The sequence below is a fragment of the Sceloporus undulatus genome, chromosome 1, assembly GCF_019175285.1.
Source record: "Sceloporus undulatus isolate JIND9_A2432 ecotype Alabama chromosome 1, SceUnd_v1.1, whole genome shotgun sequence".
Lineage (NCBI taxonomy): Eukaryota > Metazoa > Chordata > Lepidosauria > Squamata > Phrynosomatidae > Sceloporus > Sceloporus undulatus.
This window is the reverse complement of record NC_056522.1, coordinates 16,600,616-16,625,956: the sequence shown is the minus strand read 5'-3', so window position 1 is coordinate 16,625,956 and position 25,341 is coordinate 16,600,616. Positions and strand designations below refer to the sequence as shown.

General features: G+C 45.7%; 1 long non-coding RNA gene across 2 annotated transcripts in view; it reads left to right on the top strand.

Moving 5' to 3' along the window:
- Nucleotides 1–928: 928 nt before the first annotated feature.
- LOC121927330 overlaps nt 929–25,341 on the top strand; it is a 41,873-nt gene continuing 17,460 nt past the window's right edge. For both annotated transcript variants that reach the window (XR_006103186.1, XR_006103185.1), the window contains exon 1: nt 929–1,019. This is a non-coding gene — a long non-coding RNA (uncharacterized LOC121927330). The remainder of the gene's footprint in view (nt 1,020–25,341) is intronic.

Here is a 25,341-nt window from a genome sequence, read left to right as displayed (position 1 = left end):
TGGGGAGGAGGAGGTGTGTGCCTGCCCTCTCCTCCTCGGCCCCTTCCTTTGGCCAAACGGGCTCCAAGGGGCCCTTTCAGCTGAAGGGGATGGCCGAAACCACCATCATTGTTAAAGCAGACCTTTTAGCATTAAAAGCACCTAAAACACACAGAAATGCACTTTGGAAAGTCACACTGTCTCACCTTCAGAAAGAGTGCATGTCTCAGAAACTGACTGCTATCATCATCATTATCATCACCACTATCATTGTTAAAGCAGAATACTGGAAAAAATGCACTTTAAAAACACATTTAATTAAAATAAATACTGCAAAAAATGCACTTTAAAAACACACTTAATTAAAATAAATACTGGAAAAAATGCACTTTAAAAACACATTTGATTAAAATAAATACTGCAAAAATGCACTTTAAAAACACATTTAATTAAAATAAATACTGGAAAAAATGCACTTTAAAAACACACTTAATTAAAATAAATACTGCAAAAAATGCACTTTAAAAACACATTTAATTAAAATAAATACTGGAAAAAATGCACTTTAAAAACACACTTAATTAAAATAAATACTGCCAAAAATGCACTTTAAAAACACATTTAATTAAAATAAATACTGGAAAAATGCACTTTAAAAACAGCACACTTAACCAAAATAAATACTGTAAATGGGCACCCACCTCCTCCTCTTCATCCTCCTTCTCCTCCCTCTCTTCATCCTCCTCCTCCTCCATGCCAAAAAAGTGCAAAGGAAATGGCCCTTTCCTTTCCCCTCTGGCTGCAGCCTGGCCCAACAGAGGAGGAGCTCCTCCTCCTGAGCCTGGCTGGCCAATGGGGGCAGACTGGGGCTGGAACAGCCCCGCCCACTGCCAGCTCTCACAGGCTCCGGCCTGGAGAAGGGGCGGGCTGTCCAGCCCCAGACTCAGAGGAGGAAGTCCTCCTCATTAGCCCTGCACTCGGCCCTGCAAGGGAGCATGCGAAAGCGCCCGCGGGCCAGTGCAAAGGAGGAGGAGGAGGAGGTAGGTGGGCTGCGCACGTGAAAAAAAGGGGAGGATGAGGAAGAGAGCGGGCTGCGCAGCCACGTGGCCCACAAAGGGAAAGGAGGTGGGGGAGGAGGAGGTGGGTGGCCGCTGCGGGAGCGCGTGGAGAGGAGGAGGAGCGCTGCCTGGCCCACAGCCAAGGCAAAATCCGGGCCCCAACCAGGGAATTGGTGCCACGGCGGCGGTGGCAGGACCGTGCTGGAGCCGGATCTGGTCTGCAGGCCGGGAGTTGCCGACCCCTGTTCCAGAGGAACCATCTCAGTGTGTTCACCCAACTATTTGTTTTGAGAAGGAGTGGGAAAATTTAATTGTCTATAACTCTTGGGAGTTTCTCATGGCCATACTGGCTGGTAGAGTCTAGCTCCAACCAATATTCCCCTGCCTCCGTATTCTGACTCCAAAAGGAAACAATGCCTTTGGAGGAAAACAAACATCCAAGAGCCAATCCTTAATTTATATCACATCTAATACCTGAGCTTTTGAATGGCCACTTGTTATTCATTACACCAAAATGTTACTCATTGCATCAAAACTGATTACATGCTACCCCTAAAAAGAGTCATTTGAAACAACATGACTACTCAGTCATTGGTAGGTACGTAATTATTCACTATGTTTCTTCTTGAAGGTAGAAATGAGTAATTTTAGCAATGCTCTTACTGCTGTGAGAAAGTCTTTGAAAATCATGCAGTTTTCAAAGGCTATTCACAATTTGGGATTTATTCTGTTTAAAAGTCCCCCATGATTTATAGAGCCTTTTCTGCACACTGAACAGGATTTTCTACATGAAAAATAATATTTCAACCCAGAAATCCTAATTCCTGCACAGAAAATACTGTCTTCTATGCATTTTGAGAGAATCCCTTTTGAAAGAAAGGTGGGATATAAATCCAATCAGTCAATAAATAAAATGAGCCATGTGCAAATTATATATATATATATATATATATATATATATATATATATATATATATAATTCACAATCACAACTTTTTTTTCTGCACAGAAAACAGTATTTCCTGTGTGGGAATTAGTATTTCTGTATTGAAATATCATTTATCATGCAGAAAATGCTGTTTTCTAAGCAAAAAAATGTTGTTTCCTGTGCAGAAATGGCTTTTAATAAATTAATGTAGACCAAGGAGACAGAACATAGCTTTACACTCACAGATTTAAGAGGTAATTATGCAATGCCAGTTAGTGAATTACACAAGCATTGTGCAATTGAATGTGGAATCAAATGGGCATGCTCAGTGTGTACATGCAATGTACATGTCAAATTCTGCAATGCTGAACTGAATATGAATGTTTTACATATGACAAAAAAGTCCAGTCACTTCCATAAGGTAACGTACACTTATTTAAGTCACCAACCAGATTCTAGTTCTGCAATTCCAATTAGAATAGTTAGCCTTCACATTTCATACTTCTTGGCTTGAAAACAGCATGGAAAAAAATTGTAGTGGGGAAGCTGCATACACAAATGAGTGTACTGGGAAAGAATTCATACAAAATTGTGTATAATGGGGATTTATGTATGCCAAATGTGTCCCAAATGTTCATGTTAAAGAATGTTACAGATGGCGGGGGGGGGGGGGGGAGTGAATTCCTGTGCATTTGGGTGTTGATAGGAACAGAGATTTGGAAATGGATCAAAATAGATTTAAGACTGAATACATGCAAAACTGACATAGGTTGTTTGTAGATCTGTGTGTATATTGCTCCTTACCACATTTATAGTGCCTGAGATCTTACATACAATGGAGTAATGGCATCATAGCTAAGTCCGACAACCCAGACACAAAAATCTACCCTTTCAGCCAGCCTGGCAGCATCTCAACCAAAGGGTTTCCAAGGCACTGCATATCAGAGTGATGAAAACTGATGTCTGTATATCTCTCCACATTTAAAGAAGCAGTTGTAGGGACCCCAAGGGGTCTCTCCAGCTCCCTGTTCTCAATGTGCTCCACGACTGAAGGAGTGCTGCAGCCATGATTTCCTAGTGCTGTGATCTTTTGTGCTCTAAAAACCTTTCAGATTGAAACAGTAGGTTTTGGGGATCATATTTTGTGTGAAAAAACATTAACATATATCCCTAAAGTTACTAGTTCATAAATCTGGCTTACAGCTTTGTAACTATTGGCTAAGATGCCAGCCAGTACACTTAAAAATATGTTATTTGGTTAACCTCATGTGTAAGCCAAGGGCTTGACTATAGGTGAACCTCATGTACAAATTGAGAGCAAGTTTGAGGGGCAAAATTATGTGTTTTCATATGACCTGTGGATGTTGAGGTCATAGTGACACGTAACAAAGGATGTAAAGAATGAAGCAAAAGAAAATGCTGCCAAAGAACTTTCAAAATTCTAGCAAGCATAACTGTTTGTGCTCGCCCTAAAGGATGGATGGATGAGGAAGGAACTAAGGTAAATTGCAGCTGTGCAATGTGTCAGGGAGGACAGCAAGTGCAAGCAGGGCTAAGAACATGCATACATATTAAAAAGGATCAAAAGGCAAGGCAAAGAAAATGGTAACTTTTGAGGGAATACAGACAGGAGCGCCAAGACACCACCCCTTTTTGCCCCACTGGGAGGCCACAGCAACGAAACAGCACAGCCTCTGGGAGCCCTAAAAAGAACCCATTCTCAGCGGGTTCTTTTTAAGGCATGCACCAGGCACCAAACAAACAAACAAGCTTCATTTATATACTGCTTCATACCGCCTAAGCAGTGTCTAAGCGGTTTACAACTGTAAGCTAATTTGCCCCCAACAATCTGGGTACTCATTTTACCAACCTCGGAAGGATGCAAGCCTGAGTTGAGCTTGAACCCTTTTGCTGGTCTTGAACCCACAACCTTATGGTTTTGGGTGAGTGGCTGCAGTACAGGCATTTAACCATGATGTCCATGAGGTGCCACGCCGTTTGAATGCTGCGCTGCGCATACAGCATCCTGGCAGCCCCTGTATGGAAGTGGGCGCACCATTATGGCTCGTTAGGGTGTGCGGACGCTCCACTCTCCCGAACCCTAAAATTGGCCCCAGGCCAGCACTTTGCATCAGTCTGTATCAGATCTATGTTAGCAGTGATTATTTCAACTTTAATGTGATAACTTTGCTGGTTTTTAACCCAGAAAAATGACAAGCATACACAAATGTCTTAACCTTTTCCTTCAAAGCCTGATTCCTCTTGGTGCTCCTGTGAGGGAAAGCATTAAAGAACTGCCACCACTACCTTTTTCCCACCCAGATATTCAAAAGGGTCAGAAGCAGTGCCATGGGGGAGAAAGGGGTGGAACAGATGGGCAAAATAAAGCAGTTTGTTGCCACTTTGGAGGTGGGGCATTTAGATGACGCACATCTCCAAAGCAGGCAGAAACTAACTGAAGTCATGCTTCGGGGCTTAAAACTGAAGCAAACAGAACCAGGGACAGTCCAGCTTAGCAAGGAAGATGTGCATATACTGTAAATATCCCAATATGAATGCAGGGCTGTGACAATCCAAAGGAATGAAAGTGTGACAACTCCAATGGATGTAATTACAACATACACAAACCAGAAAGTGCAACAGGGTGGCATATTATGAAAGCGGCATGTAGGGGGGCCTCCTTGATTGTGCTTTGCCAATGTACCACTCGCACACCTATGGGTTGAGCATCGCATGTGCGACTATGTGGTCATTCAAAAGGATAGTCATCCAATGGGATGGCATCTGAGTGAACATGGGAGGTACTTGGGGTTTGCGGCAGTGTGCTCGTGCAACAGTGTGCATGTATGGTGGGGAGGCAACAGAAAAGTTACCCAGAAGCATGGTGTGGCTTGATGTTGTGCTCTGCAGCTAGGCTGTGCACATTCAGCCTGCCTTGGGAGTGGGTCATGGGGTTTCAACCCACCTTAGGGAAAAGCAGGATGAAGCCGCTTTTTCTTGCCTATTTGTTCTTGGCCTTAGTAAAAGGAATTGATGCTTCTTTTAGGTGCTCCAACCTTTTGCCACTCTACTCAGAGAGTAGATGGTTCTTTCTGTGATAAAAGTTAAAGGACAGTACATACATTGACCCATAGATAAGTCAACCCAGGATTTTTGGGTCAATCTTTTTGACTAAAGTTTTTAGACTTATACATGAGTATATATAGTATTAGATTTTGTTGTTGTTGCCTGATGCTCCCAATATCTTCCATCCATGTTGTGATTTAAGTTCATGCTGTTTCAGCAGTGTGTGAAATCAAATGTATCTAGATTAGGCACCCAGTTCCAACCAGTTTAGGAAGAATTAAAATGTCTTGTACTGTCACTGTGCCATTTGCTTTGGAGGGAAGCAAATGGCACAGTGACAGTACAAGACATTTTAATTCTTCCTAAACTGGTTGGGACCCTCATTCGTCTGAAGAGAAACTGTTTCACTGGGAACTTCTGCACATATTGAACTATTAGCCAGATTGAACATGGCTGAAACAACACATCTCTTTGGATAATTCAGTGTCTCTTTTATAATTAGTTTTCATTTGAATCTTGGGTTTTACTCCTTCCACTGATGTCATCTTTTTATGCAAGTCTAAACATAGGTTATTATTTTGTTTCTGAGTGGAAGACTTCATTTGACACTTGTTTTGACTAACCTTCGGACTCATAAAGCTTTGGAGCAGTAATAACTTGCATTAATAGGCTCTTTCCATGAAAGTGGAGATAAGTCCATTTATAACTACCATGATTAAATTGCTTGTCATAGCTTGAAACAGCAGAGTATATCAATAGGTTATTGTGTTGGAGACATGTGGGGAATATAATTTTCACTAACTTAGCTTGGAAGGCAATTTGAATGACTGATTTAAAAATATGATGGATGTCCACACGTTGTAGGAATGATTCCAAAGATATTTGTATGAGCTAGAATGACTTTAGAAGCACTCATCTTTGGGATGCTTAGTGAGGGTGAACAAGAGGCCTGCACACAGATTAGAAACATCCCAAAATATCACCTGTTTCAAAAAAAAAAGTACAGCTAGTGGATTAATGGATGGATTGAAATCAAAGTCAGTAGAGTGGTTTCAACAAACTGACCTCATTCATAGGAATGAAAGATTTATTTTATTTAGATCCTGCCTGTCTGTGATGTTTTGGTTTTGTTGTTGTGTGCCTTGAAATAATTTCTGACATGGCAACCTTAAGGTGAACCTATCATGGGTTTTTCTGAGGCTGAGAGTGTATGACTTGTTTAAGGTCATCCAGAGGGTTTCCATGGCTGAGTGGAGATTTGAGTTCTGATCTCCAATCCTAGTCCTAACCTCAGACCACTACAGCACTCTAAATTTATGTATAAAATGTTATTGTATTTATTAGATAAAGTAAAGTAAAATATAGTTATTTATGTACTGTGCAGTAGATACTGCATTATAAAGTAAGAATTTGTTGGGACAGGACAGGAATAGAATGTTGGACGTGATTCATAACTCATAAAATATTTGAAGAGATTTTGAAAAGGCTGACATATGACACTTGTTCAGGGAATAAAATCTAGTCTCTCAAAATTTTAGATTAGTAGGGTTTATGCATTTGAGAGGTTAGGAGAATTAGAGTTTGTCCACATTGACCAGAATATTCTGGCTTCTGGAGTATTCTGGTGCCAAACCTTATCACTAGCTAGTAAACTAAACAAATGTGAATGCAATTCCATATTAAAAAATTGAGCAGTTCTGGAATTTTAAGAAGGGAAATTTTAGCAAAATATTGCTAAATATTTGTTGAGCTTTCGCAATGAAAATTACAAATGCCTTATCAAAAATTGTATTTAAAATGGCTGCAATTTGTTATGAGTCAGTGTAGCACAGCAAGTCCTCAGTGAGACTTATACTAGTCTGAGCCATATACCACCCTCTGGCTTACTTCTAAAGCTCCCAATTCCAGTCATTCTGTGCTTCATGGGAACCAAGCAGGATCCTAGAAGCATCAGGCTTTGTCCTCATTTGTGGTTGTTTGCCTCCAAGTCATTTTTTTACTTATGGCAACACTAAGAGAAATGTATCATAGGGTTTTCATATGCTGTAAGAGATGGTGTGAGTGAGGTGAGGCTCAGTGGGGGGAGAAAGAAGAGGACCTAGTTTTGTTTTTTAAAAAAACATATTGAAATGTTTAATTTAAAAAAAAAATCTTTTAAATTTTATCTAAAAAATCACATTTTCCCAACTTTTCACTTTAACCAGATGAAACTATGTGCATGAAAGTACAACCAGGCTGTCTCTATGATACTGTAATGCAAAGGTATAATTTTAATTTCACTAGTAGTTTATGTCACAACTGTTACCATTCCATGCAGTGATATATGGGAATTATGATTTCTGGGTAACATTAGACCCAAAAACAATTACTAAGGATCCTGTATGGTGTGGTATAAGAGGAAATCAATGGGAAAGGTGGAGATACCATGACTTATGGCACCGGGTGACACCAGCCTTAGTGACGCCACTGCCTGGAACCAAACCCTAGCAGATACCAAGGGCACACTGTAATTATATGGACTCATTCATATTGCTAAGACTAAGGCGGGTTACACACCACCATTTAGTACGTAATGAATACGTACTAGGGTTAGGAAGGGGCGGTGCTTCCGCACCCCTCTAACCCTAGTACGTATACTGTACGTACAATATGGCAGCAGCTGTTCCACACGGCCGCTGCTATATTTACGTATCGGACGCTGTGCGTCCACACGTGTAGCGGCATCTATGATGTCGCGAGTCCGCCCCTGGCGCCTCACGACGTCATAGAGGTGCCACTTAAAGAAGCTCCATTTTGGACCTTCTTTTTCGGTCCATGCGGGAGCCGCGCGGTGTGGCTGCTGCGGCTCCCGCACGGAGCAAACGGCAGCGGCAGACCGCCGCAAAGCGGCGGCCTGTAACCTGCCTCAGATCAGGAGTAAGTGAGGTCAAAGTAAATTAACCAACAGATATGTTCTCAACAGCTGTCTTCCAAAAAGGAGGGGCCCAGGGGAAAAAAGAGATAAAAAGTGTAATAGTGGCTTACAAGCTTGGATATTGAACTCAAAATCATAGAGTAAAGAAGCAAGAGGACAGAAACTGGGCAGTAACATAACAGGACTGACTCAGATAATGATAGGTTTTAAGATGGCAATGAAAACCTTATTATTAAAAATCCTATATTTTAAATCACCATAATATTTTCCCTTCCTTAGCTGCAGCTCCAAATCAATAGCTTCTCAGAATATTCACTGCATGAAATGCTTCATACAATAGTTATAACATTATATACAATATGACAATTGTTTCCTTCCCTAAACTGCTTTTGCTCCCCCAACCATACAGGAGCAAAAAACAAGTCCATCCTCCTTCAAACCTCGCACTGTTCACTCATGTTCAACTTGTGGTCCACTTCGACTCCCAGATCCCTTTCACATGTAGTTTCATTCAGCCAGGTGTCCCCCATCCTATATCTGTGCATTTTATTTTTCCGCCCTAAATGCAGTACCTTACATTTCTCTGTGTTGAATTTCATTTTTTTAGCTTTGGTCCAGCTTTCTAGTCTATTCAAGTCATTTTGAATGTTGATCCTGTCCTCTGGAGTATTAGCTATTCCTCCTAATTTGGTGTCATCTGCAAATTTGATAAGTATGTTCCCAATTCTGTCATCCAGGTCATTGATAAAGATGTTGAATAGAATTGGGCCCAGGACAGAGCCCTGTGGGACCCCACTGGTCACTTCCCTCCAGGATAAAAAGGAGCCATTGTTGAGCACCTTTTGGGTTCGGCCGGTCAACCAGTTACAAATCTATGTAACAGTTACCTTGTCTAGCCCTACATTTTACAAGCTTGTTTGCAAGAATGTCATGGGAAACCTTGTCAAAGGTCTTACTGAAATCAAGAAATACTATATCCACAGCATTCCCCTCATCTACCAAGTTTGTAATTTTATCAAAGAAAGAGATCAGATTTGTCTGGCATGACTTGTTTCTCTGAAACCCATGTTGACTTTTTGTGATTATGGCATTGCCTTCTAGATGTTCACAGACTCCCTTTTTAATGATCTGCTCCAGAATCTTTCCTGGTATAGATGTCAGACTAACTGGATGATAATTGTTGGGATCCACTTTTTTTCCCTTTTTGAAGATGGGGGCAAATGATCAGGAAGAGAAGAGAGAAAAACATGAGGGGGGAAAAAGGAATGGAAATCTATGGAGCAGTGTTAGCTGCCACCTGCTAAACCATATTGGTTTTTCCCAGTGTAGGGAAATATCAATGGTATCAGGGTGTCAAGTCCAGGAACACTGGTGGTGTCCACTAGGAAATGCTCTCTTTCCCAATCTCTAATGATGTGGTGGTCACTGGTTGTGAGGCCTCCTCCTCCTGATTTCACATACGTAAAGATAGCAATAATAATAATAATAATAATAATAATAATAATAATAATAATAATAATAATAATAATAAATTTTTATTTATATCCCGACTTTCCAATATTTTGATCAAGGCGGCTTGATCATCTCTCAGCCTTTTCTTCACCACCCTAAACTTACCTTGCTCCTTCAGCTGTTTTTCAAAGGGCTGGTTTCTAGAATCATAGAATCATAGAGTTGGAAGAGACCGCACGGGCCATCCAATCCAAACCCCTGCCATGCATGAAATCCAAATCAAAGCATTCCCGACAGATGGCCATCTAGCCTCTGCTTAAAGACCTCCAAGGAAGGAGACTCCACTACACTCTGAGGCAGTGTGTTCCACTGTCGAACAGCCCTTACTGTCAGGAAGTTCTTCCTAATGTTGAAGTGGAATCTCTTTTCCTGTAGCTTGCATCCATTGTTCCGGGTCCTGTTCTCTGGAGCAGCAGAAAACAAGCTTGCTCCCTCCTCAATATGACATCCTTTCAAATATTTAAACAGGGCTATCATATCACCTCTTAACCTTCTCTTCTCCAGGCTAAACATCCCCAGCTCCCTGAGTTGTTCCTCATGGGGCATGGTTTCCAGACCTTTCACCATTTTAGTCGCCCTCCTTTGGACACGCTCCAGTTTCTCAATGTCCTTTTTGAATTGTGGCGCCCAGAACTGGACACAATATTCCAGGTGGGGCCTGACCAGAGCAGAATACAGTGACACTATTACTTCTCTTGATCTAGACACTATACTTTTATAGATGCAGCCTAAAATTGCATTGGCTGTTTTGGCTGCTGCAATGCACTGTTCACTCATGTTCAGCTTGTGATCTACTTGGACTCAAGTGTTTGTATATTGTTTGTAATTCACCCTAGAAACCATTTTGGCTGATGGATTCACTACAAATGTTCCAACAGAAATAAATTAAAGTCAGGGATAAAAAAAATGTGACAAAGAAAACACATCCAAATTCAAAACACAGTAAATTGAAATTAAATCCTGCTTAGTGCTATGGAATTACTTTCAAGGTTAACTGTGGTTAGAACTACATTTCCTACCTCCTTAGGAATACAGAACTAATCGTCACCGTACCGTGGCAGACAGTTAGGAAATGCATGCAGCAGTATCAATACAGGTATCAATAGAGAGGGAAGGCAAGTCTAATGGATTTAATGGATCTAACCCAGGGGTTGGCAATCCTCGGTCCATGGGCCGGATTCGACCCGCAGAGGCGGCAGGACCGGCCCCAGCCCGATCCTGCTGCCGCCTCCACCACCGCCTCCTCCTCCTCCTCTGCCCCAGGCCTCACGGCCCTCCTCCTCCTCCACTGCGTGGAGGAGGAAGAGGAGGGCTGCGCAGCCTGGGGCAGAGGAGGCAAAGGGGGAAGCCCCGCGCCGCTCTCCCCACCTCCCCACTGAGCCCGCACCACCCTCCTCGCCTCCCTGCGAGGGTCTGCGCCGCCCTCCCCGCCTCCCTGTGTGGGCCCGCGCCTCCCTCCCGGCCTCTCCGCGCAGGCCCGCGCCACCCTCCCCGCCTCCCCACGCAGGCCCATGCTGCCCTCCCCGTGCGGGCCCGCACTGCCCTCCCTGCCTCCCTGCACAGGCCTGCGCCACCCACCTCCTTCTCCTCTGCCTCCTCCGCTCCGCCCCCAGGCCGCACGGTGCATGGAGGAGGGGGGAGGAGGAGGAGGATGAAGAGGAGGAGTAGGGAAGGGAAGAAGGAAGAGGAGGAAGAGGAGAAGGAAGAGGAGGAGGGGGAGGAGAAGAAGGGGAGGGGGAGGAAGAGGAGGAGGAGGAGGGGGAGGAGAAGAAGGAAGAGAAGGAGGGGGAGCAGAAGGAGGAGGAGGAGGAGGAGGAAGAGGAGGAGGAGGGTGAAGAGAAGAAAGAAGAGGAGGAAGAAGAGAAGGAAGAGGAGGAGGAGGGAAGAGAAGAAAGAAGAGGAGGAAGAGGAGAAGGAAGAGGAGGAGGGGGAGCAGAAGGAGGAGGAGGAAGAGGGAAGAGAAGAAAAAAGAGGAGGAAGAGGAGAAGGAAGAGGATAAGAGGGAGCAGAAGAAGGAGGAGGAGGAGGGGGAAGAGAAGAAAGAAGAGGAGGAAGAAGAGAAGGAAGAGGAGGAGGGAGAGCAGAAGAAGGAGAAGGAGGAGGAGGAAGAGGAGGAAGGAAGAGGTGGTGAGTGGCCAGAGGCCTCAAGGTTTTTTAAATTTTTATTTTGGGTGCTTTTAATGCTAACAAGTCTCCCTTGCTTTGACAATGATAGTGTGATGATGATGATGATGATGATGATGAGAGTCAGCTTGAGAGGCATGCAGGCACTGTTTCTTAAGCCGAGAGAGTGTCACCGTCCAAAGTGTGTTTTGGGTGCTTTTAATGCTAACAAATCTCCCTTGTTTTGACAGTGATAGTGTGGTGATGATGATGATGATATGAGTCAGCTTGAGAGGCATGCAGGCACTGTTTCTTAAGCCGAGAGAATGTCACCTTCCAAAGTGTGTTTTGGGTGCTTTTAATGCTAACAATTTTCCCTTGCTTTGACAATGATCGTGTCTGCTGCTGATGCTGATGATGATGATGATGATGATGATGATGATGATGATATGAGTCAGCTTGAGAGGCATGGACGCACTGTTACAGAAGCCAAGAGAGTGTGACTTTCCAAAGTGCCTTTTCTGTGTGGTTTTGGTTCTTTAATGGTGATATTGATATTAGAAAGCCTCTGAGGCAAGGCCAATGTAAATTGCTGTGATTTTTACAAACTTATGCGCAGTGAAGAAAAACCAAAGTCCCTTGACCAAGTACATACTTCTGAGAAGTACACTTGGTGCAAGAACGGTGAAACCACCTTGACATGTTCAATATGTATAGCCATGTTAAACCATGCTAAGTGTTAAACCCAAGGGGTTTGGTTATGGAATAAGCCTCTGAAATATGCAAGAGGCCACATTAAGTAAAGCCATGTGAAATGCACAAATGTGCTGTTGTGTGTGTTTTGGAATGCAGGTTGGGGGTGTTTGGCCAGAAAGGGACCGAGGAGGAGAGGGCGGGCACATGCCTCCTCCTCCCCGTGGAGCTTCGGGGGAAGCTCCGCCCCTGGTGTGCAGCTCCGCCTCCAGAGGGTGGAAGCTCTGCCCCCGGCATGTGGCCCCGCCCCCAGAGGGTGGAAGCTCCACCCCTGGCTTCGGTCCCCCGAGTTGTCTGAGGGACAGCAACCCGGCCCCCGGCTCAAAAAGGTTGCCTACGCCTGATCTAACCTAATCTAGAAAGGCCTGCTGGAAGAGAACCATCTTAATAGCCTTTTTTAAGGCTTCCAAGGTGGTAATATGGCAGATCTCATCCAGCAAGTCGTTCCAGAGCCTGGGAGTGACTGATGAGAAGATCCTCTGGGTCACTGCTGAAAGTCTGGTCTTCTTAGGTTGTAGCAGATTCTTCCCAGAGGACCGAAGTGTGCAGGGAGGGTTATATGGAAGTAGGCGCTCCCACAAGTAGTCAGGACCCAAGCCATGTAGGGCTTTAAAGGCCAGAACCAACACTTTGTACCTTGCCCAGAAACTGACAGGCAGCCAATAGAGAGATTTTAGAACCGGTGTTATATAGATAGTTCTGGATGTGCCCATGACTAGTCTGGCTGCCATATTTTGTACCAATTGAAGTTTCTAAACTTGGCATGAGGGTAGACCCATGTAGAGAGCATTGGAAAAGTCAAGTCGACATGTTACCAGTGCATGTACTACTGTTTCAAGGTCTCCCAGCTTCAGGAAGGGGCGCAGCTGGCGTATCAGCCGAAGCTGATAGCAAGTGCTCCTGACTGTCACATCCACCTGAGCCGTCAGTTGAAGCGACAAGTCCAGGAGCACTCCCAAGCTGCAGACAGAGTCCTTCAGGGGCAGTGTGACCCCATCCAGAGATCTTTTTCCTGTCCTGCATCCACCTTCTGGGAAAGCCAGGATATTATAGTGGTTTGGGTGTTGAATTAGAACCCTGGAGACCAGGATTCATTCCCCTGCTTGGCCATCGAAGTCCACTGGGTGACCTTGGGCAAGTCACACTCTCACAGACTCAGAGGAAGGCAATAGCAAAAAACTCTCTGAATAAATCTTGCCAAGAAAACCTCTTGATATTTTCACCTTAGGGTCACCTTAACTCAGAAATGACTTCAGGGCACATAACAACAACAACAACAACAACAACAACAGCAATGCACCATCTGAAAAGGAGCAATGCATTCAGTGATGTGCAAGAAAATGTTCCACAGTGTAGGAGGCTATTCTGTTACTCTCCTGAACCATACAAAGCAGCTGCAAATCATTGATTTTTGAAGCCACCAAAGAAACAAATCTCAAGATGCCCAGAAGATTGTGTTTTAATAGTAGAAAAGCCTGACAGGTTTTGCATAACCCTCTAATATTTCACAGATGAAAATTGGGACACTGTGGCCAAGCAACATCTTTGTGGTTAAAATGACAAAAGGTATGTGGTAAAAGGTAGGAGAAGCTGCAGCCTTTGCCCGAGACTATTGGGAAGAACAAGATTCTGCTCCCTCCTCTCCTCTCCTCTCCTCTCCCTCCAAGTTAATTGAGTGCAAACTACTTTTTGCACTTTCAACAAAGTTTGCAGCAACTGAAGTAAGCTGAGGACAAAAGAGGGAAGTGAGATGAGGAGAGAAAAACTGGGACAAGTTATGAGACAGAGTAAGTGGCATGACCAAGGATTAATTGGGACTGTCCTGCCAAATAGGAGCAGTTGGAGAGTATGGCTTTTACCTATGTGTGATCATAAATCATGTACTAGTTATGCATTTCATTTGGTAAGGAGTTTGTGCTTCCAAAATCTTTGAGGTTTTATTCTGAATTAAGAATCTTCAAAAGACCAAATAGGCTGAAATGTGTAAGGCTTTGCTACTAATAAACTTTCTAGAGTGGCTCCAGGACCTTTATTTGGCAGTGATCACAACTGAATGCCAGTGGCTACTAGATATAGAGTCCCTAGTAGGTTTGGGAGTCATTTTTGGTGGTTGCTGGGACACTGTTCACCCCAGATCCAAAATCTGTTGCTTTTTCAGACTCCAATATTGATTATCCAAGTAGGCATTTTCCCCCCTGTGGTTTGTCCAGAAATATATTTTCTGGTTGGCAATCCTATTAATCTCAGATAGGCTTCTTAAAAATCTAATTCAAGCCTTTCACAAATAATCAGTCTGCAACCTCTGCTACAAAATCCTCACTTTCACTAGCTTTGGGTCAAAAACAGACATTTAAAAGAATGGATTTGCTTTCACCTCCAAAGTTTAACATTCTTCCCAATGCATTGTTCCTACAGCTATTAATTTCTTGTCTGAAAGGTTTTTGGTAGGATTGAAAGCTTCTGTCATTAAGTGTGAGGCCATTACTCTGACCTCTATTTTGTCTTGGTTAACCTTATATTCTGAACAAAAGCCCTTGCTCAAGGCAACCTCTTATTTTCCAAGTTTCTAAAAGATGGAATTTCAGCAAGACTTGGGATGTGTCATGGTCATTTTGGGGCACTCAAAACTCTATTAAATAAAACATTGTCTCTGGGATTTTATTCAGCATTCAGGTCTCCTTAATCTTGTTTCTGTATTCAGTTGTTTATTTGATGCCAGAAAATGTATGTTAGTATAACTAGATCCTCTGAGCTGGCTGGGGAAGACACTCCTTTTTCTTAACATGGGATACAGCATCATACCAGGAAATCTGTTCATATATCCAGATTGCAGAAGCACTGTAAGTCCCATTACTGACTTTATTTAAAATATGCATACATTTTCCTTTATACATGATGACTGGGATTCTGCAGAATCTGGAAACCAATTTCTGTGAGGAACTATCTGAAGAGCCTGGAGAAAGAACACTGTGGGAGATACAATAGACATGATTAAGTATTTGGAAGCCTATTATGTAGAAGACACAGTTGATGTCTCCTCTTGTTCTAGAGTGAAAGACTGATGGATAGAAACTGCAAGGGAGTAAATCTGGGCTGAATGTGAAAAGAACATTCCTAGTGATAAAAACTCCTCATCTCTGCTCCTGGAAACCCATTGGGTAATCTTTGACAAGTAATATGCTCTCAGCCTCAGAAGAAGGCGATGGCAAACCTCCCTGAACAAATCTTGCCAAGAAAACCCCATGATAGGTTTGCCTTAGGGTCATCATAACTCAGAAACTACTTGAAGGCACAAATAAGAGTTGTGCAACAACTGACTGCATCAGGGACTGTAAATGTCTTCATTTTAAGTACTGTACTTAAACATGAATTCATTCTACACATTTTCTAAACAAAAATGATCTAGAAAATGCGGCTGCCCGCCTCGCTGGGCTGACCGCTTTGCTGACGGGAGCCAGCGCAGCTCCCAGGCCCCAACTTCTGGGTTGGGGCTGCCCTCCACCCTGATTGGTGGTGCTGGGGGGAAGGGACCTCCCCTTCTGCCCGCGCCGCTCTGGTATGGGCGGAGGAAGTCTCGATGGTGAGACTCCGGTCCTCCAAGGCAGCTCATTGGTGGAGCTGCCTTGGAGGAGGAGCCTCGCCATCAGGTGAGGGGGTGGAGCCATGGCCTATATATTGGCCATGCGGCCTGGCTCCACAGTCATTTTATGCTCAGCTCTGCTGCCATGCAGAGCTGAGTTCTCAGGGAGGCCGGTGCCAGGGGCTTCTCCCCCCTCCCTGTAGGGACGAGTCCCTCAGCGGCGGCGCTCGGTGGCACAGGTCAGGTGCGGCGGCGTGCATGGGGGTGCACTGAGCTTGGGGCTCCTTACCAGCCCTACCTGCTCAGCATCTCTTGCCCCGCTGTCGCGCCCACCATTTTTTGTTGGGGGACTCTAGGCCTAGGTAGAGGCTTGGTTCGGCAGAAGCCTCCCGGCCTACCCCCCTCCCTCCTCTCTCCTCCCCAGTTATACCTTAGCAGGAGTTTTTGGGAGGGTGCTGGGACTCTATGTCTTTTCCTGGGGCCATTTTCCTTTTGTTTCATTGCCTCCTAGCCTCCCTCCCCCCTTTGGCTGCTTGGCTCCTTGTGTTTTTCTCTTGCCTTTTTGGCAGTGCAGGGCAGGGCTTGGCACCTTTTAAGTTTTTCTTTTCTATTTTTCCTGCTCCATTATGCCTCCAAAGCCTCCCGCACCTCCTGCACCTGCACACCCGTCTACAAGGGGCCAATCTGGTGCTCCCAGGAAGTCCTGGTCTAATCCATCTTGGGTTCCCAGTTCATCGGTGACAGCTGGTACCTCTGTTGCTGCGAGACCTTCAACTGCTTCTGCTAACCCTGAGCCGTCCTTGGAGCTGCCTTCGATGCCTTGTGGTCTGTCACCTAAAGTGGCTGCCAGTCTGTCCCGCTCGATAGCTGACCTGATCCAACAAGTGACTTCGACTGCACAGCCTGCCTCTTCTTCTTCGTCTATGGTTCCGTCTTCCCAGCCAGTGAGGACCTTGGTGTTGAGCACTTCCAGCAGCAGCAGCAGTTCAAGCTCCTCTTCTTCATCTACATCGGATGAGGACGACTCTATCGGCGGCACCTCTTCATCTGAAAGGCACAAGAAGAGGAAGAAGAAGCACAGGGCAAAAAAGAGGCATCAGCATGCTCACCTTGGAGGTGCATCACAGCTTGCTGATACAGGTGGTGCACCTTCTGATGTTCCTTGCAAGAGGGATGGGTTTTGGGTCGACCATGCCTTGGTTCCTGGCCTTCCTAAGTGGGCCATAAAACGCTGGTCATGGCGTCCCGGTCTCCAAGGCGTTTGGGTCGACCCCCAAGTTGCTGATTTCCCTATTTGTGCACCCGGTGAGCGACCACCTGGTTCTCACCTATCCAAGAAAGTTAGGAAGCTCATCCTGAGAGGGTGTTATGTAGACATTTTTTCCCTTTTGCAACCTAAAGGACAAGAGGCGGTAGCTGTCACCTCTACCAAAAAGGCCAAGAAGGAGCCCAAGATTTCACCTGCTGAACATACCTTTGCCAATTGGCTAGAGGATTTCACTATTTTCAGGGCGGTGGTTTCTATGGCCTTTCCTGAAAGGTCCTGGCATTTAGATTGTCACTTGTTAAATGTGTTGCACGCCAGGTCTTTTGCAGGGGACTCTGCTGCTATCGCCTATGACGCTGCCTTCCATCAGCATGCCTCGCAGAACTCACGTGAACGTTGGGATTTGCTGCATAATGATTTGGCTGCTGGAAGTTGGTACTCTGGCTAAGCCAAAAGGCCTTCAAAAGGGGCCTGCTAAGAAGGAATTTCACCGTTATTCTTGCTAGGATTTCAATGCTGGCAGATGCACACGCCAGCAATGCAAATATGACCATTCATGTGACATTTGTAAGGGTGCCCACCCTAAGTTTTCTTGTTCGTGTGGCAACCTTCCTGCCCAGCCCTTTCGTTCGGGGCGCCCTGCCCAAGCAGCAGCCGGTAGAAAGGAGGGTTTGTCCTCTGATGCCGGGGTGCCAGGGGCCCCCAAATAATGCTGTTAGTACATCTCCTTCCTCCTTTCCCTTGGTTCGCACTCCTGTCAGGCCTGATGCCCTTATCCCCCTTCTCAGCCTATCCCAATAAGGAGGCAGCTTCTGTCTTGGCTGATGGTTTTTCTTTTGGTTTCTGCATCCCTGTTGTTTCCTTCCCTTTACATTCCAACCCTCGCAATTTAAAATCTGTCAGGGAGCAGCAGGAGATTAATAATAATAATAATAAAATTTTATTTGTATACCGCCCTTCTTCGAGCTAAGATTGCTAAGGAGATTGATGCAGGTCGTGTTGAAGGTCCTTTTCCTTCCCCTCCCTTTGCTAATGTCCATGTTTCACCTCTAGGTGTAGTCCCTAAGAAGGCACTGGGTGAATTCAAGATTATTCACCATTTATCTCACCCTCCGGGGTCTTCAGTCAATGACGCCATCCCCCCTGAATTATGTACAGTCCGTTATGCGTCATTTGATCATGTGGTTCGCATTGTTAAGGCTTGCGATAAGGGTGCACTTGTGGCAAAATGCGACATTCAATCTGCTTTTTGTTTGTTATCTGTTCATCCTGCAGATTTCCCCCTTTTAGGTTTCAAGTTTGCTGACAACTGGTACTTTGATAAGGCTATGCCTGTGGGCTGCTCCATCAGCTGCTCGGCCTTTGAAACCTTCAGCACTGTTCTGGAATGGGAGTTGAAGAGACGAGCTTCTTCTCCACTGGTCACTCATTGGACTTGCGTTACAGAGGAAGGCGAGATCGATGCTTAATATCTATCTCTCCTTCCTGTCCCCCTCCTAACCAAGAGGTCCTGAGGGTCACTCCAACTGTGCCACAAACCCTGTCTCTGCTCCTGTGCAATGCCAGGTCTATTAACAACAAGACCCACATCATCCACGATCTGTTGGAGGATAGTAGTTGTGACCTGGCTTGCATTAGTGAAACCTGGCTCGGGCCTGAGGGAGATGCTGTGTGGGCGTAGGCCCTCCCTGCCGGGTTTTCAGTGAACGACCAGTCCAGGTTAGGTGGGCGGGGGGGGGGGGGCCCTCCCCAGGAACCACATCCATCAAACTTCCTTTATCGAGTGTATTTACTTGACCCTGAAGGCCAGGGACAGTTGGGATTTTGTTGGTGTATCGGCCACCCCGTGCGCTAACAGACTCCCTTAACGAGCTGACACAGCTGGTCGCGGAGCTGCTGCTGGAAACACCCAGGCTACTTGTCCTGAGTGATTTCAACATCCCCTTCGCGGCCAACTATATTCCACCCGGTGTGGCTCGAGAATTCATGGATACCATGACTTCCATGGGCCTGTCCCAATTGGTCTCGGGTAATACACTTGATTTGGTCTTTTGTACGGATGCGGAAAATCCGTGGGCGGAAATAACTAATATTTCCGCCCTGTCATGGATGGATCACTTCCTGGTGGAGGCAAATATCAAGGCTTCAACCCAGATCCCCCCCGGGGGTGGTGAACCTATTAGAATGGTTCACCCTCGAAGGCTGATGGAACCCAAAAGGTTCCAGGAAGCCTTAGAGGGACACATGGTTGGAAATGACGGCAACTCTGTTGATGCCCTGACTGGTATCTGGGATACCGGTCTTTCCAGGGCTATACACAGTATCGCTCCCAAGCGCCCTCTCAGGCCTCCAAATGAAAGCCCTGGTATACGGAAGATCTCCGGGCAAGGAAGCGGGTTCTGCGACGGCTAGAGCATCGCTGGCGGAAACACCTACGCTTAGCCAACAAGGCTCTCCTAGACCGCCTTTTGGAGGACTATGGAGAGGCGATACGAGCAGCTAAGAACTCGTTCTATGGTGCTCGTGTTTCATCCGCGGAGTCGCGTCCAGCAGAGTTGTTCAGGGTAGTCAGGGAGCTAACTCAGCTCCCTCCTGCCCCGAACCAGATCCTTGAACCTTCTAAGGCCTGCTGTGACCAATTTAACAACTTCTTCGCGGATAAAACCTCTCAGATAAGCGAAGGTCTTAACGCCAGCATTAGGGCAGAACCCAGAGTAGAGACGTCCAGAGCCTCCGTGGACTCCATTAAACTAGTTCAGTTTGAGTCGGTCAGTACCGATGATGTGGACAAGATCCTTAGAAGCGTTCGGAAGACAACCTGCTCTTTCGATCCCTGTCCCTCATGGCTAGCGGCTCAGGGGGGACCGGTGGTAACTTCATTGTTACACCAGATTATAAATACATCTTTGAGGGATGGGCAATTTCCATCCAGCTTAAAATTGGCCATAGTAAAACCGGTGCTAAAAAAGCCCTCCCTTGACCCCGTGATGCATAATAATTACCGGCCAGTCTCGCTACTGCCATTTTTAGGGAAGGTGATCGAGAGGGCGGTTGCAATCCAGCTTCAATCGATCTTGGATGAAACGGATTATCTGGACCCATTTCAAACCGGTTTTCGGGCGGGCTATGGGGTTGAGACGGTCATGGTTGCCTTGGTCGATGATCTCCGTCTGGGCATCAACAGGGGAAGCGTGTCCCTGTTGGTACTCTTGGACATCTCAGCGGCTTTCGATACCATAGACCATGGTATCCTTCTGGAGCGCCTGGCAGAAGTGGGAATCAGGGGCACTGCGCTCCAGTGGTTCCGATCCTACCTCTCTGGGAGGTTCCAGATGGTGCAGCTGGGAGACGTGTGCTCCGATAAGAGGGCCCTTACATCTGGGGTCCCTCAAGGAGCCATTCTGTCTCCCATGCTTTTCAACATTTACATGAAACCGCTGGGAGAGATCATCCGGAGACATGGGGCGCGGGGTTATCAGTACGCTGATGACACCCAAATAGTCTTCTCTATGTCTCCGACTGATGCAGTGACTGGGGATGGCATCTCTCCTCTCGTGGCCTGTCTGGAGTCGGTAATGGGCTGGATGAGGGAAAACCGACTCAGTCTGAATCCAGAGAAAACGGAGGTACTCGTGATAGGTTCCCCCCGGCCCGGGGATGGCAGTGGTTCCACCTGTCCTGAACGGGATCACGCTTCCTGTGAAGGACTCGGTACGCAGTTTGGGGGTGCTCCTTGATTCGTCACTCCACCTTACATCTCAGGTGGATGCGACGGTCAGGAGCACCTGTTATCAGCTTCGGTTGATTCGCCAGCTGCGTCCCTACCTGGACCAGAGGGACCTTGAAACGGTAGGACATACTCTGGTAACCTCTCGTTTGGACTTCTGCAATGCGCTCTACATGGGGCAACCCTTGTACCATACCCGGAAGCTACAATTAGTGCAGAATATGGCAGCCAGGTTGGTTACTGGCATACCCAGAGCCAGCCACATAACACCAGTGCTGAAAGATTTGCACTGGCTGCCTATTCGCTTCCGGGCACAATACAAGGTGTTGGTTATCACCTATAAAGCCCTAAATGGCTTGGGCCCAGGATACCTTGAGGTATCCTCTCCCCATACAATCCGCCCCGCACTCTCAGAACATCGGGGCAGCACCTATTGAGGGTCCCAGGAGCCAGACTAGCCTCCATATCGAGGAGGACTTTTACCATCTCGGCCTCGACCCTCTGGAATTCTCTGCCCATTGAGCTCCGCTCGGCCACCTCCCTGGCCCAATTCAAAAAGGGGCTGAAGACGTTCTTGTTTAAATCAGCATTCCCTGATACAGGCCCCCCTTTGCCCCCCCCCCCCCCCCCGGTCAGCAGTGGCAAGCTGGCTAGAATGTTTTAATGTATTTGTTTTTAATGTATTGTATATGTATGTATTTTATAATGTTGTACACCGCCCTGATTATTTAGAAGGGCGGTATAGAAATAAATTTTTTATTTTATTTTATTTATTATTATCTTGACGATTTTCTTTTTGTAGGCCGTGCCTATTTGGACGAATGCTCCAGACTCCTCACATTGTTTTCTTCCCTAGCAAACGAAATAGGTGTCCCTTTGGCTACTGACAAGACAGAAGGGCCGACCACATCACTTACTTATCTGGGCATACGATTAGATTCTGTGGCTGGCCTATCATGTAGGCCCACCGACAAGTTGTCTGCTCTTAAGTCCTTGATTCGGGAAGCTTTACATGCCCATAAGGCCACCCTCAAGCAGGTTCAATCTTTGCTGGGACATCTTAATTTTGCGTGCAAAGTTATTTTGCCAGGTTGTGCCTTCTGCGCCAGGCTGGCTAAGTCCATGTCTGGTCCTCGTTTGCCTTACCACCATATTCGTTTCACTAGAGCCATGAAAGATGACCTTAATGTATGGCTTCTTTTCCTTAGAGATTTTAATGATGTTGCTATTTGGCAACAGTCTTGGGTTCTCCAGGACAACCTTCAAGTTCATTCCGATGCAGCTGGGAATGTGGGGTTCGGGATTTATTTCCAAGGCCACTGGTGTGCCCAGAAGTGGCCTTCATCCTGGTGTGAAAATGATATGTTGAGAGACATGACCTTTCTGGAGTTATTCCCCATTGTTGCTGCTGTTCACATTTGGTGTGGTGAGTTTGCAAACAAAAAAGTTTGCTTTTGGTGCGATAACCAAGCAGTGATCTCTGTAGTTAACAGCCAGTCTTCGAAGTCTGTCAGGGTCATGTCCTTGGTAAGAAAGCTTGTTCTGTGCTATTCCTGAACCAGGAATAAAATGAGCTGTGAAGGTAATATTATTAAACAAATATTACCTTCACAGCTCATTTTATTCCTGGTTTACAAAATACTGTTGCAAATGCCTTCTCTCAGGGCCCATTCACATTACAAAAAAAATCGGTTCTGAAACCGATTCAATCACGTGAAGTTCCTACTCACCCCGAATCTCACACAAGCGAATCCGGGGCTTGCACACCCGTTCCGTGTTAAATGGCCCCTAGCGCGGGTCTTTTGAAATCGGCGCAAATACCGTTTCTTTTTAAAAACCCCGGGTCCTGGGAATGAGAACTTGGCCTCGATCACGATCGAGGCAAATTGAGGGAGGGATTTTAGGTCAGAGGGTGGGCAAAGGGCAAGGCATTTCCTCCCCTCATCGGAGGGGAGGGGGAGGAGGAAAGAGCCCTGGGAAGAAGGGAGCAAGGGAAGGCATTCTTTAGGAGCCTCTTTTCCCTGCATCCCCTGCCCAAAGCCCTCTGTCGCTGGGCATTCCTTCCCTTGCAGGAGGAAAAAATCAGGTCATGAACGGAGCTCATGTCAGGCAAACCCTCCCCTTTCAAATTCAAACAATTTTTTTTGAGCGAACATGCGCATTGTTTATATTCCAGAATGTTGCAAACAATGTTACATTTTTAACAATTTTTTTTGAGCGAACATGCGCATGGTTTATATTCCAGAGGCAGATGGAGCTAGGCTTGCACTTGGATATCCTTGGATCTCCTTGCTTTCTGCAGAGGGAGAAGCTACAAATGTTGCAAACAATCAATGTTACATTTTTAACAATTTTTTTTTGAGCAAATATGCGAATGATTTGTCTTCTTGAGCAGATACAGCAAGGGAAGCAAAGGGAAAGCTAATGTTGCTTTTAAAAGCAAAAAAAAAAAAAGCATGGCAATCCCATCCTCTGCCTGGGACAGGGGCAGATCTGACCCAAAAGCCCACAAGTTTATAAAAAAGAGAGAGAGAGAAAGAGGCATCTCTCTCCCTGCTTCAGCTGCTGAAACCCCTGTGCCTGGCTCTTTAAAAAGGGAGGACACTTCCCCCGATGCCCTGCAAACGTCACCATGACGATAGCTTGATTGGCAGCGGCCACCTCGCCAGCAGACTACAGAATGCATTCGATTTCTGTCAAAATGCATTCGATTTCAATTTGTAGTGGGCACTTGCTAACGGAGCGATTCGGGGGAGGGGCATCCGGATCATCCCAGTTCCCTCCATGTCTTTTAGGCCAGTATGAATGGGGCCTCATTTTCAGGAGGACAGGTTTCGCCAGCTGGCTCCCAAGGCAGATCTGTATCCGACCCCTTTCCCAGAATTCCTCTGGGATGTTGGTTGCCTGTAATAATTCAAGGAGTCATAGCATCTCTTGCTCCTTCCACTTTCAAGGTTTACAAGTGAGCCATTGCTGTTACCTTGTTTATTCGCAGGTCCAAGTGCGATCAACTTGGCCAAGGTGAAACTATTGTGCTCAGGAGGCTTAACGGGTCCTCAATTTCTACAGTAAAAGCCCTGGGTAAATACTGGTTATTATGTCCCAGTTCTGATGCTTATCTTTTTGTTTATGCTGATGGGATGCCTCTAACTCGTTACCAGTTCATTTCTGTGTTGCGCTTGGCCTTTAAGCGCTTGGGTCTTCCGCCAGCCGAATTTGGAGGTCACTCATTTCGTATTGGTGCTGCCACTTCTGCTTCTCAAGTTGGCCTGGCTGTTGATTCTATCAAAAATCTGGGTAGATGCAAGTCCTAGGCCTTCGCTGGCTATGTTAGTCTGCACTTGGACACTTGTGCTGGACATTATGTCCCGTTGTAGGGTTGGCGGTGGCGTTCTGTGAACAGCCTTTGTGGCCAGGATAGGCCAGGATCTGGTTGGTTGGATACCAGGGCTATGGAGTTTGGGAGTCAATAGGGACCCAGGGGCGAGCAGGGCATGCGTTGTGGCCATTGTGGGGGCCACTGCATGGATATGCCTCCCGGTGACTAGGGGCTTAGAGAATTAGAGAGCGCCTGGTGTTTGGGCTGCTAGTTGGCATTCCTTAGCCCCTAGGTCATCCCAATGTCTGGCGGTCACCAGACAAGCTGCTTATCGAATAACTGGGGGGTTATTCGATGCTTCAGATCCTGACCTTATGCTTTGAGCCAACCCTACTGTTTTGTTAAATTTCACTCGCTGCCCCTCACTCCTGGAACCTTCTTCCCCCGCAAACAAGAGCCATCTCTTCTTTCACCAGCTTCAAAACGGAGCTGAAGACCATCCTGTTCAGAGAAGCGTTCCCAGGCATTGCGTAATTGTCACTGGCTATTTGATGTTCTTTTGTTGTCTATTTTATTGAATCACTTCCTGTATTGCTATGTATTTTATATGTATTATCCCACTAGAGAGGCCCCCTCCATGTTTCCCTTCTCCTTCTGTGTCGTGTCTTTTAGATTGTAAGCCCGAGGGCAGGGAATTGTCCAATTAAAAAGATTGTATGTACATCGCTTTGTAAATTTACAGCGCTTTATAAATAAAGCTTAATAATAATAATAATATTGTTGTACTATTTTTTAAAAGGGAAATAGGAAACTGCTTTATACCAAGTTAGAACATTGGTCCATCTAGTTTAGTATTCTCAGTACTCAGTAGATTTACCATTGCATGCGTTACAATGATACTGCTCTGTTGCCGCTTCTCTTATTTCAAGCCTCACAACACAGAGACACACACATACGTCCTTCTACAGCCTGCTTTGGAGATGAACTTCATAGAAAAGTGTGGTAAGAATGAATTTTTAAAATGAAACAATATGTATGGTTTTTTAAATAGAAATTTCTTTTTATGTAAGTTTTAACTATGTTTTTTTCCTTTTATCTTGTATTCTTTGAATGATCTGGAGACTTATTCAATAAA